The 11,175-nt window shown below is 41.5% G+C and overlaps 1 pseudogene; it reads left to right on the top strand.

Moving 5' to 3' along the window:
* The first annotated feature begins 6,988 nt into the window (after nt 1-6,988).
* LOC101050231 (large ribosomal subunit protein uL6 pseudogene) lies at nt 6,989-7,566 on the top strand (annotated as a pseudogene).
* Nucleotides 7,567-11,175: the final 3,609 nt, after the last annotated feature.

The following is an 11,175-nucleotide window of genomic DNA, read 5'->3' on the forward strand; positions in this document are numbered from 1 at the left end:
AAAAAATAAAAACTTTTTTTTTTTTTTTAAATAAATACGGGGTTTCACCATGTTGGTCACACTGGTCTTGAACTCCTGACCTCAGGTGATCCACCTGCCTTGGCCTCCAAAGTGTTTGGATTACAGGCGTGAGCCAAAAACTTTTTTTTTTTTAATTGCATTTTAGGTTTTAGCGTACATGTGAAGAACATGCAAGATTGTTGCCTAGGTACACATATCTGGTATTTCTCTCCATGCTGTCCCTCCCTTATTCCCCACCACCCCCCGCAGACCCCAGTGTGTGATGCTCCCCTCCCTGTGTCCATGTGTTCTCATTGTTCAACACCTACCTATGAGTGAGAATGTGCAGTGTTTGATTTTCTGTTCTTGTGTCAGTTTGCTGAGAATGATGGTTTCCAGGTTCATCCATGTCCCTACAAAGGACACGAACGCATCGTTTTTGATGGCTGCGTAGTATTCCATGGTGTATATGTGCCACATTTTCCCTGTTCAGTCTATCATCAATGGGCATTTGGGTTGGTTCCAGGTCTTTGCTATTGTAAATTGTGCTGCAATGAACATTTGTGTGCACGTGTCCTTATAGTAGAACAATTTATAATCCTTTGGATATATACCCAGTAATGGGATTGCTGGGTCAAATGGAATTTCTATGTCTAGGTCCTTGAGGAATCGCCACACTGTCTTCCACAATGGTTGAACTAATTTACACTCCCACCAATAGTGTAAAAGTGTTCCTATTTCTCCACATCCTCTCCAGCATCTGTTGTCTCCAGATTTTTTAATGATTGCCATTCTAACTGGCGTGAGGTGGTATCTCAATGTAGTTTTAATTTGCATTTCTCTAATGACCAGTGATGATGAGCATTTTTTTCATATGCTTGTTGGCCTCATGTATGTCTTCTTTTGTAAAGTGTCTGTTCATCTCCTTCGCCCACTTTTAAATGGGCTTGTTTTTTTCTTGTAAATCTGTTTTAGTTCTTTGTAGATTCTGGATATCAGCCCTTTATCAGATGGGTAGATTGCAAAAATTTTTTCCCATTCTGTTGGTTGCCGATTCACTCTAATGACTGTTGCTTTTGCTGTGCAGAAGCTGTGGAGTTTCATTAGGTCCCATTTGTCTATTTTTGCTTTTGTTGCCAATGTTTTTGGTGTTTTAGTCATGAAGTCCTTGCCTACGCCTATGTCCTGAATGGTTTTGCCTAGGTTTTCTTCTAGGGTTTTTATGGTGTTAGGTCTTATGTTTAAGTCTTTAATCCATCTGGAGTTAATTTTAGTGTAAGGTGTCAGTAAGGGGTCCAGTTTCTGCTTTGTGCACATGGCTGGCCAGTTTTCCCAACCCCATTTATTAAATAGGACTCCTTTCCCCATTGCTTGTTTTTGTCAGGTTTGTCAAAGATCGGATGGTTGTAGCTGTTTGGTGTTGCCTCTGAGGCCTCTGTTCTGTTCCATTGGTCTATATCTCTGTTTTGGTACCAGTACCATGCTGTTTTGATTACTGTAGCCTTGTAGTATAGTTTGAAGTCCAGTAGTGTGATGCCTCCGGCTTTTTTTGTTTGTTTGTTTGTTTTGCTTAGAATTGACTTGGCTATACAGGCTGTCTTTTGGTTCCATATGAAGTTTAAGGTGTCTTTTTTTCCAGTTCTGTAAAGAAGGTCATTGGTAGCTTGATGGGGATAGCGTTGAATCTGTAAATTATTTTGGGCAGTATGGCCATTTTCACGATATTGATTCTTCCTAACCATGAACATGGAATGTTTCTCCATCTGTTTGTGTCCTCTCTTATTTTGTTGAGTGGTGGTTTGTAGTTCTCCTTGAAGAGGTCCTTTACATCATTTGTTTGTTAGTTTTATTCCCAGATATTTTATTATTTTTGTGGCAATTGTGAATTTAAGTCTGTTATTGATGTATAGGAATGCTTGTGATTTTTGCACATTGATTTTGTATCCTGAGACTTTGCTGAAGTTGCTTATCAGTTTCAAGAGATTTTGGGCTGAGATGATGGGGTCTTCTAGATATACAATCATGTCGTGTGCAAATAGAGACAATTTGACTTCTTCCTTTCCTATTTGAATACACTTTATTTCTTTTTCTTGCCTGATTGCTCTGCCTCAAAAACTTTTTTAAAAAAGAAACATGTGGCCGGGCGCGGTGGCTCAAGCCTGTAATCCCAGCACTTTGGGAGGCCGAGGCGGGTGGATCACAAGGTCAAGAGATCGAGACCATCCTGGTCAACATGGTGAAACCCCGTCTCTACTAAAAATACTAAAAATTAGCTGGGCATGATGTCGGGTGCCTGTAATCCCAGCTACTCAGGAGGCTGAGGCAGGAGAATTGCCTGAACCCAGGAGGCGGAGATTGCGGTGAGCCGAGATCGCGCCATTGCACTCCAGCCTGGGCAACAAGAGCGAAACTCCGTCTCAAAAAAAAAAAGAAACATGTTAGAAGTGCAAATTCTCAGCCCTGGGTGAGGGTGGCTCACACCTGTAATCCCAACCATTTGGGAGGCTGAGGCGGGAGAATGACTTGAGCCCAGGAGTTTGAGACTAACCTAGGCAACATAGCAAAACTTCACACCTACAAAAAATTTTAAAAATTAACCAGTCATGATGGCACACTCCTATAGTCCCAACTAATCAGGAAGCTGAGATGAGAGGATTGCTTGAGCCCAGCAGTTGAAGCTGCAGGGAGCTAGGATCCTGCCACTGCACTCAAGCCTGGGTGACAGAGCAAGAAGACATTGTCTCTTAAATTTTTTTTTTAAAAAGCCAGTTCTTAGGTTTCTATGCCAGATTTTCTGAATCAGAAATTCTAAGAATGGGGCCTAGCAGTGTTTTAATGAGCCCTCAGGTGATTCTGAGGCATGCTAAAGTTTGAGAAACAATGCCCTATATAACACTCCACATAGCCGGGCATGGTGGCTCACGCCTGTAATCCCAGCACTTTGGGAGGCTCAAGGCAGGCGGATCACCTAAGGTTGGGAGTTTGAGTGAAACAACATGGTGAAACCCTACCTCTACTAAAAATACAAAAATAGCCGGGCGCGGTGGCTCAAGCCTGTAATCCCAGCACTTTGGGAGGCCGAGGCAGGTGGATCACGAGGTTGAGAGATCGAGACCATCCTGGTCAACATGGTGAAACCCTGTCTCTACTAAAGGTGCAAAAAATTAGCTGGGCATGGTGGCGTGTGCCTGTAATCCCAGCTACTCCGGAGGCTGAGGCAGGAGAATTGCCTGAACCCAGGAGGCGGAGGTTGCGGTGAGCCGAGATCGCGCCATTGCACTCCAGCCTGGGTAACAAGAGCGAAACTCCGTCTCAAAAAAAAAAAAAAAAAAAAAAAAAAATAGCCAGGCATGGTGGCAGACACCTGTAATACCAGCTACTTAGGAGGCTGAAGCAGGAGAATTACTTGAACCTGGGAGGCGGAGGTTGCAGCGAGCAGAGATGGAACCACTGCACTCCAGCCCAGGCGACAGAGCAAGACTCTCTGATTTAAAAAAAAAAAAAAAAAAAGACTCCACCCAACAGAATTGGGTTACAGATAACCGAAATCTAACTATAAAATTAGATTTAGTACAAAAGGGAATATCCTAGCTCATGAGGCTCAAGATAGTGGAGTAGCTCCTGGGATCAGGACCTACAGGACCTGGGCTTCTGGGACTGAAAAGAAGAAATGTTTCATTTCATGTTTGCTCATGAGTGCTCAGAATGGCTCCATCTCCCACCCACCCTCAGCCCATGTGCTGCTCATTTCTCTGTCTCTGCTTGTTTTTATCCTCTTTTACTGCAGACAGACTTCTGCACATGGTGAAGATGGCCACCTCCTCTACCCTGCAACCTGCACACATACATACCTTCATATCCCTCTAGGACTTGACCTCAGAGACAAGGCTATTCCTCTCTAGGCTTCAAATCAAGAAATCCCAGGGAAGGACTCCAAGGGCTAGAAATGTTAATGGAAGAAAGGTGTTGGGAAGTCTTGCAGAGGAGATACATAACAGTAGCTACTGCAGCCTATTACATTAACTATAGTCAATTTTACTTTGAGAAAAGGAAGTTTAGAAAGATCATTTGCCTTGCCCAAATCACTAAGTCAGTGAAAATCAAAACCAAAAAAACTTAAAAATAGTAATATTTAAGACCATACCTTAGTCATTCATTTGCTAAGGAATTTCCTAGAAAAAATTAGTTTATGCTTTAGGTCTACATATTTGCACTGAACTTTCTCCCTCATGGAAAAAAAAGTTTTATAAAAATAACTGCATGAGTCTAGTGAAACAATGGTGAAAGAAATATAATTTTTCCTATTGCAGACAGACGGTTGAGATTTTTTTGCATTTATGTCATTCAAAAATGATTGTTACAAACTTTAAACTTGGCAGCAATGTACTCCCAATGGAGGAAGGGAAAAAATCAAGCCAATCTAAAGCCGTGAAGATTTAAATAATGTATTTAAGAAAAAGCACAAAATAGAACATTGTGGTTTTTTGCAAGAACTTAGACTTAAGGCTTCCTGATGAAAAAAAAAATTTATTTAAGGATTCTACTTTAGCAAACGATTACTTTTTGAAAATGTGCCTTCTACCTAACCCCAGAAAAATATTTACTAATGAAGTATACAAGTTAAGAACATACATAAACAAGGCATCAGTTTCCAGAGGTTTTCTTTCTTTCTTTTTTTTTCAGATGAAGTCTTGCTCTGTAGCCCAGGCTGGAGTGCAGTGATACTATCTTAGCTCACTTCAATCTCTGCCTCCTGGGTTCAAGTGATTCTCCTGTCCCAGCCTCCTGAGTAGCTGGAATTACAGGCACGCACCACCATGCCTGGCTAATTTTTGTATTTTTAATAGAGACGGGGTTTTACCATGTTGGCCAGGCTGGTCCCAGCTCCTGAACTCAAGTGATCCACCCACCTTGGCCTCCCAAAGTGCTGGGATTACAGGTGAGAGCCACTGTACTCAGCCTCCAAATGTTTTCATAGCAATATTTATTTGATCTCTCCAGCCATAAGCCGGTCTTCCCATTTTCCCTTTGAACAAAATAATAGCCCATTATGGCTTTAATTTTTAGGTCATATTATAAACCCTATTAAATGTGCTATATAGCTGAATCAATATAAGAATCAAATATAAAGGTGGGCCGGGCATGGTGGCTTACACCTGTAATCACAGCACATTGGGAGGCCAAGGTGGGCGGATCACCTAAGGTCTGGAGTTCAAGACCATCCTGACCAACATGGAGAAACACTGTCTCTACTAAAAATACAAAATTAGCTGGGTGTGGTGGAGCATGCCTATAATCTCAGCTACTCGGGAGGCTGAGGCAGGAGAATTGCTTGAACCCAGGAGGCAGGGCTTGCGGTGAACCAAGATTGCACCATTGCACTCCAGCCTGGGCAACAAGAGCAAAACTGTGTCTCAGAAAAAAAAAAAAAGAACCCTAATTCTGGAATTTCCTGATATTTGAATGTCTACATTCATAACATGGTTGTGCTACACCATTTGTGGACAGTTTCATGAAAATAAGTTTCATTCTAGGTTTTGTCTGTCCTCCCCTTCCCTCCTCTCCCCTCCCCTACTGTCTCCTCTCCTCTTTTTTCCTTTTCTTTCCTTTCTTCTGGATGGAGTCTCACTCTGTCCCCCGGCCAAGGACTGTTTTTCAATTCTTTTTTTTCTTTTTTTTTTTTTTTTTGAGACAGGGTCTCACTTGTTGCCCAGTGCAGACAGTGGCACATCTTGGCTCACTGCAACTTCTGTCTCCCAGGCTCAAGAAATCCTACCACCTCAGCCTCCCAAGGAGCTGGGTCTACAGGCACATGCCACCATGCCCAGCCAACTTTGTGTGAGTGGTGTGTGTGTGTGTGTGTGTGTGTGTGTGTGTGTGTGTGTTTTTAGTAGAGACAGGGTTTGCCATGTTGTCCAGGCTGGTCTCTTAACTCCTGAGCTCAAGTGATCTGCCCACCTTGCAGTTTTTCAATTATTAAAATCATTATTGCCTCTTTCCACAAATTTCTGTCAAACAATCAAGCAGGACAAAAGGCTGCTGCAAAAATAAGAAAACATTGGTAGCTCATATGTAAAGGTCAGATCTTGGTAAAACATGAGCTATTTTTCCATATCCTTTTGCAATAACTGTTAAATCTGGAACTGTATAAAATAGATTAAGCCTGGTTTCCCTTCACTTATAATTCCATTTTAGCAGATAACTGGTAAAAATAAAATCAGAGAAACTCAATCCTGTTCTCCATTTTGTACACTAAATAAGTCCACCTACACCATTTTGCCACAAGTAGATTTCTTACAAAATGCAAAATTCCAAATCTTGATATGGAGATTTCCCCAAGCCATTTGAGTCTACTTTCACCTGTCACTTTCTACCGGAACTCAAAACCTGTAACATCCTACAACGAGTTCTTGTTTTAGCAGGAACATATATAACGCCTCTGGCTAGCAGAATCTTGCTTTAGAATGGGTTTTCCTTATGTCTCATTGTGTGCTGGTTCTATGTGGTAACTTTCTTCTCTATTCTGAATTCCTGACTAGTAGGGATTAACATATGATGATAGTTTTGATGATGAGTACGATGATAATAATAATGAAGGCAGGCTGGGTGTGATGGCTCATGCCTTTAACACTAGCAATTTGGGAAGCCAAGACAGGAAGACTGCTTGAGCCCAGGAGTTTGAGGCTACAATGAGCCATGATTGTGCCACTGCACTCCAGCTTGGATGACAAAGTGAGATCCTGTCTCAAAAAAAGAAAAAAAGAGAATAATGAAGATAACTTCACAATCATTTAAGGATTACTTACTATGGACCCACCACTGTACTAGAGACAGTCTATTCAGCTGCACTGTCTATATCTTGGAAATTAGTCCACACATAAATGGTAAATGCAGAGATAACACTATAGTGAAGATTGCTTTCAAACATGATTTTCCCCATCACGTTAATATTTTGTAGCTCTCCTTCTTTGCCACATCTGCTGCAAGAATGAAGGCCATTCTCAACAATCAGACAGTCGGCGTTCCAGAAAATGTCGATATTACTCTGAAGGGCCCCAGAGGAACCCTGAGAAGGGACTTCAATCACATCAATGTAGAACTGTCTTCTTAGAAAGAAAAAAATGAGGCTCCGGGTTGACAAATGGTGGGGTAACAGAAAGGAACTGGCTACCGTTCGGACTATTTGTCGTCAAGTACAGAACATGATCAAGGGTGTTAGGCTGGGCTTCCGTCACAGGATGAGGTCTGTGTATACTCACTTCTCCATCAACACTGTTAACCAGGAGAATGGGTCACCTGTTGAAATCTGAAATTTCTTGGGTGAAAATTACATTCGTAGGGTTCGAATGAGACTAGGTGTTGCTTGTTCAGTATCTCAAGCCCAGAAAGATGAATTAATCCTTGAAGGAAATGACATTTAGTTTGTTTCAAATTCAGCGGCTTTGATTCAGCAAGCCATAACAGTTAAAAACAAGGATATCTGGAAATTTTTGGATGGTATTTATGTCCCTGAAAAAGGAACTGTTCAGCAGGCTGATGAATAAAATGTAAGAGTTGTCCAGCTACAGAAACAAGATGCCAGATGATTCCTAAGACCTCCTTGTGAGATTTTAAATAATGCAATAAAAGACCTACTGATTTGGGGAAAAAAAAAAAAAAAATATATATATATATATATACATACCCACACGTGTGTGTGTGTGTGTGTGTTTTGTAGCTCTAAGTTGTGTGCAGTTGTCCATGCCTGCAATCCCAGCAGTTTGGCAGGCCAAGGCCGTAGTATTGATCCCAGGAGTTTGAGATCAGCCTGAGCAACATGGCAAACCCCCATCTCTATAAAAATATACAAAAATTACCTGTGTGTGGTGGCACACATCTGTAATCCCAGCTACTTGGTAGGCTGAGGCAGAAGGATTGCTTGAGCCCAGGAGGCCAAGGCTGCAGTGAGCTGTGATGGCACCACTCCACTCCACTCCGGGTGACAGAGTGAGACCCTATCTCAAGAAATATATATATATTTGCAGCCCTATGCACACGTTACTATTTTGCAGCTAATATGCCCTAATAAGCTTTAAAAAAAAAAAAAGAAGCCATGAAGTAATCCAGTACTGAACATGGTGCCCATTCACCCCACGTTCTTGGCTCTATCTTGGAGGTACTCACTGGATCTCAGTGCATTTGACCCTCAACTCTGTAACTTGGCAGCATCAACTGTCACTCACACTCTCCTCCATCAAGTAACCATCGCCTTTTTTTAAAGGCAAAGGCAAGTCTTATAAATTTACTTAGTCGTATTTCTTTTTTTTAGAAGCTTAAGTATGGTGCATTTTATTAGGATGGGTATTGTTACCTGTTTTTTTTTTTTTTTTTCCATAAACCCTCTTACTTTTAGTGCACAAGTTTGAAGAATGGGTGGTTTGTTGTTTCTGCACATACTGCAGAAACATCATCTAATATCCATACAGTTTCACTCAGTTCTTGCCACTATTTTATGGCATAGGTTCCCATTAGCTGATACAGCTTCCCATTAGCTGATGGAAGGAAACCAAGGCTCAGAGAACTTAAGTAACTTGCCCAAAATGAGGAGGCACGATGCCTTTGAGTGATTATATACACCTCATTTATTACCTGGCCTCATCAACCTCTATTCAATTAGTCCTTGTAGCTTTAAAGAGGACCAAAGTGAAAACACAAACAGTTGAGTCATGGGGAGGTCAGGGCAGTGATCTGCACTGCTGTTTTCTAAGATTGACAGCACTTCCTTTCCATTTGTTATGGAATATATCCCAGAATATTTTTTTATGGTTCCAGAAAAAGGCCCATAAAAATAAATTAAATATGTAGGTCAGCTGTAGCAAGCTACTGATAATGTCACATGGGGGAGGCTATGGAGTTCTGCACAGGGAAAAAAGGGCCAGACTGGGCCTGATCTGGTCCTGGCTTTATGGTAGAGTGATATATAGCATATTCCAGAAGAAAAAAATCAAATGTTGAAAGCTGAAATAAAAAGCAACCCCAGAAAAGATTTTCTTTTTTTTTTTTTTTTTTTTTGAGATGGAGTTTCGCTCTTGTTACCCAGGCTGGAGTGAAATGGCGCGATCTCGGCTCACCGCAACCTCCGCCTCCTGAGTTCAGGCAATTCTCCTGCCTCAGCCTCCCGAGTAGCTGAGATTACAGGCACACCCCACCATGCCCAGCTAATTTTTTTTTTTTTTTTTTTTTTTTTTTGTATTTTTAGTAGAGACGGGGTTTCACCATGTGGACCAGGATGGTCTTGATCTCTTGACCTCGTGATCCACCCACCTCGGCCTCCCAAAGTGCTGGGATTACAGGCTTGAGCCACTGCGCCTGGCCCCCAGAAAAGATTTTCTATCATCATCAATTCCTTTTAGAAACTGAATGTCATTAAGGGAAACACTATTGTTCTTATCATAAATGAAAATAGTGCATTTTTAGGTTACACAACAGGATCCTATTTTTATCAAAATAGAATACACACACACACACAATCTTTAGATGGTAAACATCAAGATATTAATGGTTATTAATCTCTAAGTGGTAGAATTATGGTGTTTTTTTCTTTTTGCTAATTTTATGAACTGTCTAAAATAGATCATAATTTTTCTAACAAGAAGTTATAAACACTACTTTTGAAAACAAATTTTTAGAAGAATTTGTGATTTTCTTTTCTGGAAACGATTTTGTAACTGCAACAAGTATTCATAATTGTTTTCAGGTGAATCAGTCTTTTAAAGATTGATGTCACTCATGCTGTCATTCCTATAAAATGTCACAGACTTATATTGATCTTCTTTTCTATTCTCTCATTTCAGCTTTTCATGACTCTGCTTCTCCAACTTTCCCACACCTTTTTTTATTTTATTTTATTTTTTTAAGATGGAGCTTTGCTCTTGTTACCCAGGCTGTAGTGCAATGGTATGATCTCGGCTCACTGCAATCTCTGCCTCCTGGGTTCAAGCAATTCCCCTGCCTCAGCCTCCCAAGTAGCTGGTAACCACCATCATGCCAGGCTAATTTTTGTGTTTTTGTAGAGACAGGGGTTTCACCATGTTGGCCAGGCTGGTCTTGAACTCTTGATCTCAGGTGATGTATCCACCTGGGCCCCCCAAAGCCCTGGGATTACATGTGTGAGCCACTGTGCCAGGTCTTTTTGTGTTTGTTTGTTTGTTTTTAAATAGAGACAGGGTTTTGCCATATTGGCCAGGGTGGTCTCGAACTCTTGACCTTTAGGTGATCCACCCACCTCAGCCTCCTAAAGTGCTGAAATAACAGGCATGAGCCATTGTGCCTGGCCTCCATGCCTTTTATCTTATCCACAGTCACTGGTTCTCAGTCCATTCTGCACTGCTTTACTTCAGGCTGCTTCTCACTTCTCACCCTCCCTCATGCATCCCTGCTTGCCTGGGACCCGCCACCTCTGTGCTGACTCTCGAATTCTCTTCCAGCTATATAGCTGGCCATTATCATGTGCAACTGGGGCTCTATCCCTCTGGGAATGCTCTGAGAGGTCATGTAAATTGTGAACAACCCCCAATGGTCAGGTGTTCCTCCAGGAAATGAAACTCCCTACCAGGTTTGCACAGCCACTGTGTCAGAGTGGCTGAAGAGCTCCCATAGCCAGCCCATAGGGCAGGAAGTGAGATCAATGGAGAAAAGTGTGATATAGCTGAGGTAAGGTGCTGTGGGGTTCATTGCTGGTGAAATTCTTAGTGATTAGGATACTTCTGAAAGCTAGCCCCACCTGCCCCTACTGACACCAGCCACATCAATGGCTAGAGCAAAAAGGTGGGCTGAAATGATGGAAGATGTGTCTGATATGTTGCCTCTCACAGAACATTGCCTGATATTATTCTCTTTGTCCAAGCCTTCTATTTCATTTATCTGTCATTCTGATTCACCTCTGGACACAATCTCAACAGGGAATCTTTCTCCATCAGTAAAGATTAACCCAACAACAGTCTTATTATCTAATAGTACTATTCATCCAATTCCTCTGCAATTTCCTTTGTGAATTATCAGATAATGTCTCCTGTGTTGTGTCTTATATTATTTAACTCATAAATTACAATAAATTGATAACATTTTCTTAGGTCAGGTCCCCTGAGATACATACTCTGAGACAGATTTGCCTGCTGGTTTATTGGGGTATGTCTT

The sequence above is a fragment of the Saimiri boliviensis genome, chromosome 14 (genome assembly GCF_048565385.1).
Source record: "Saimiri boliviensis isolate mSaiBol1 chromosome 14, mSaiBol1.pri, whole genome shotgun sequence".
NCBI lineage: Eukaryota > Metazoa > Chordata > Mammalia > Primates > Cebidae > Saimiri > Saimiri boliviensis.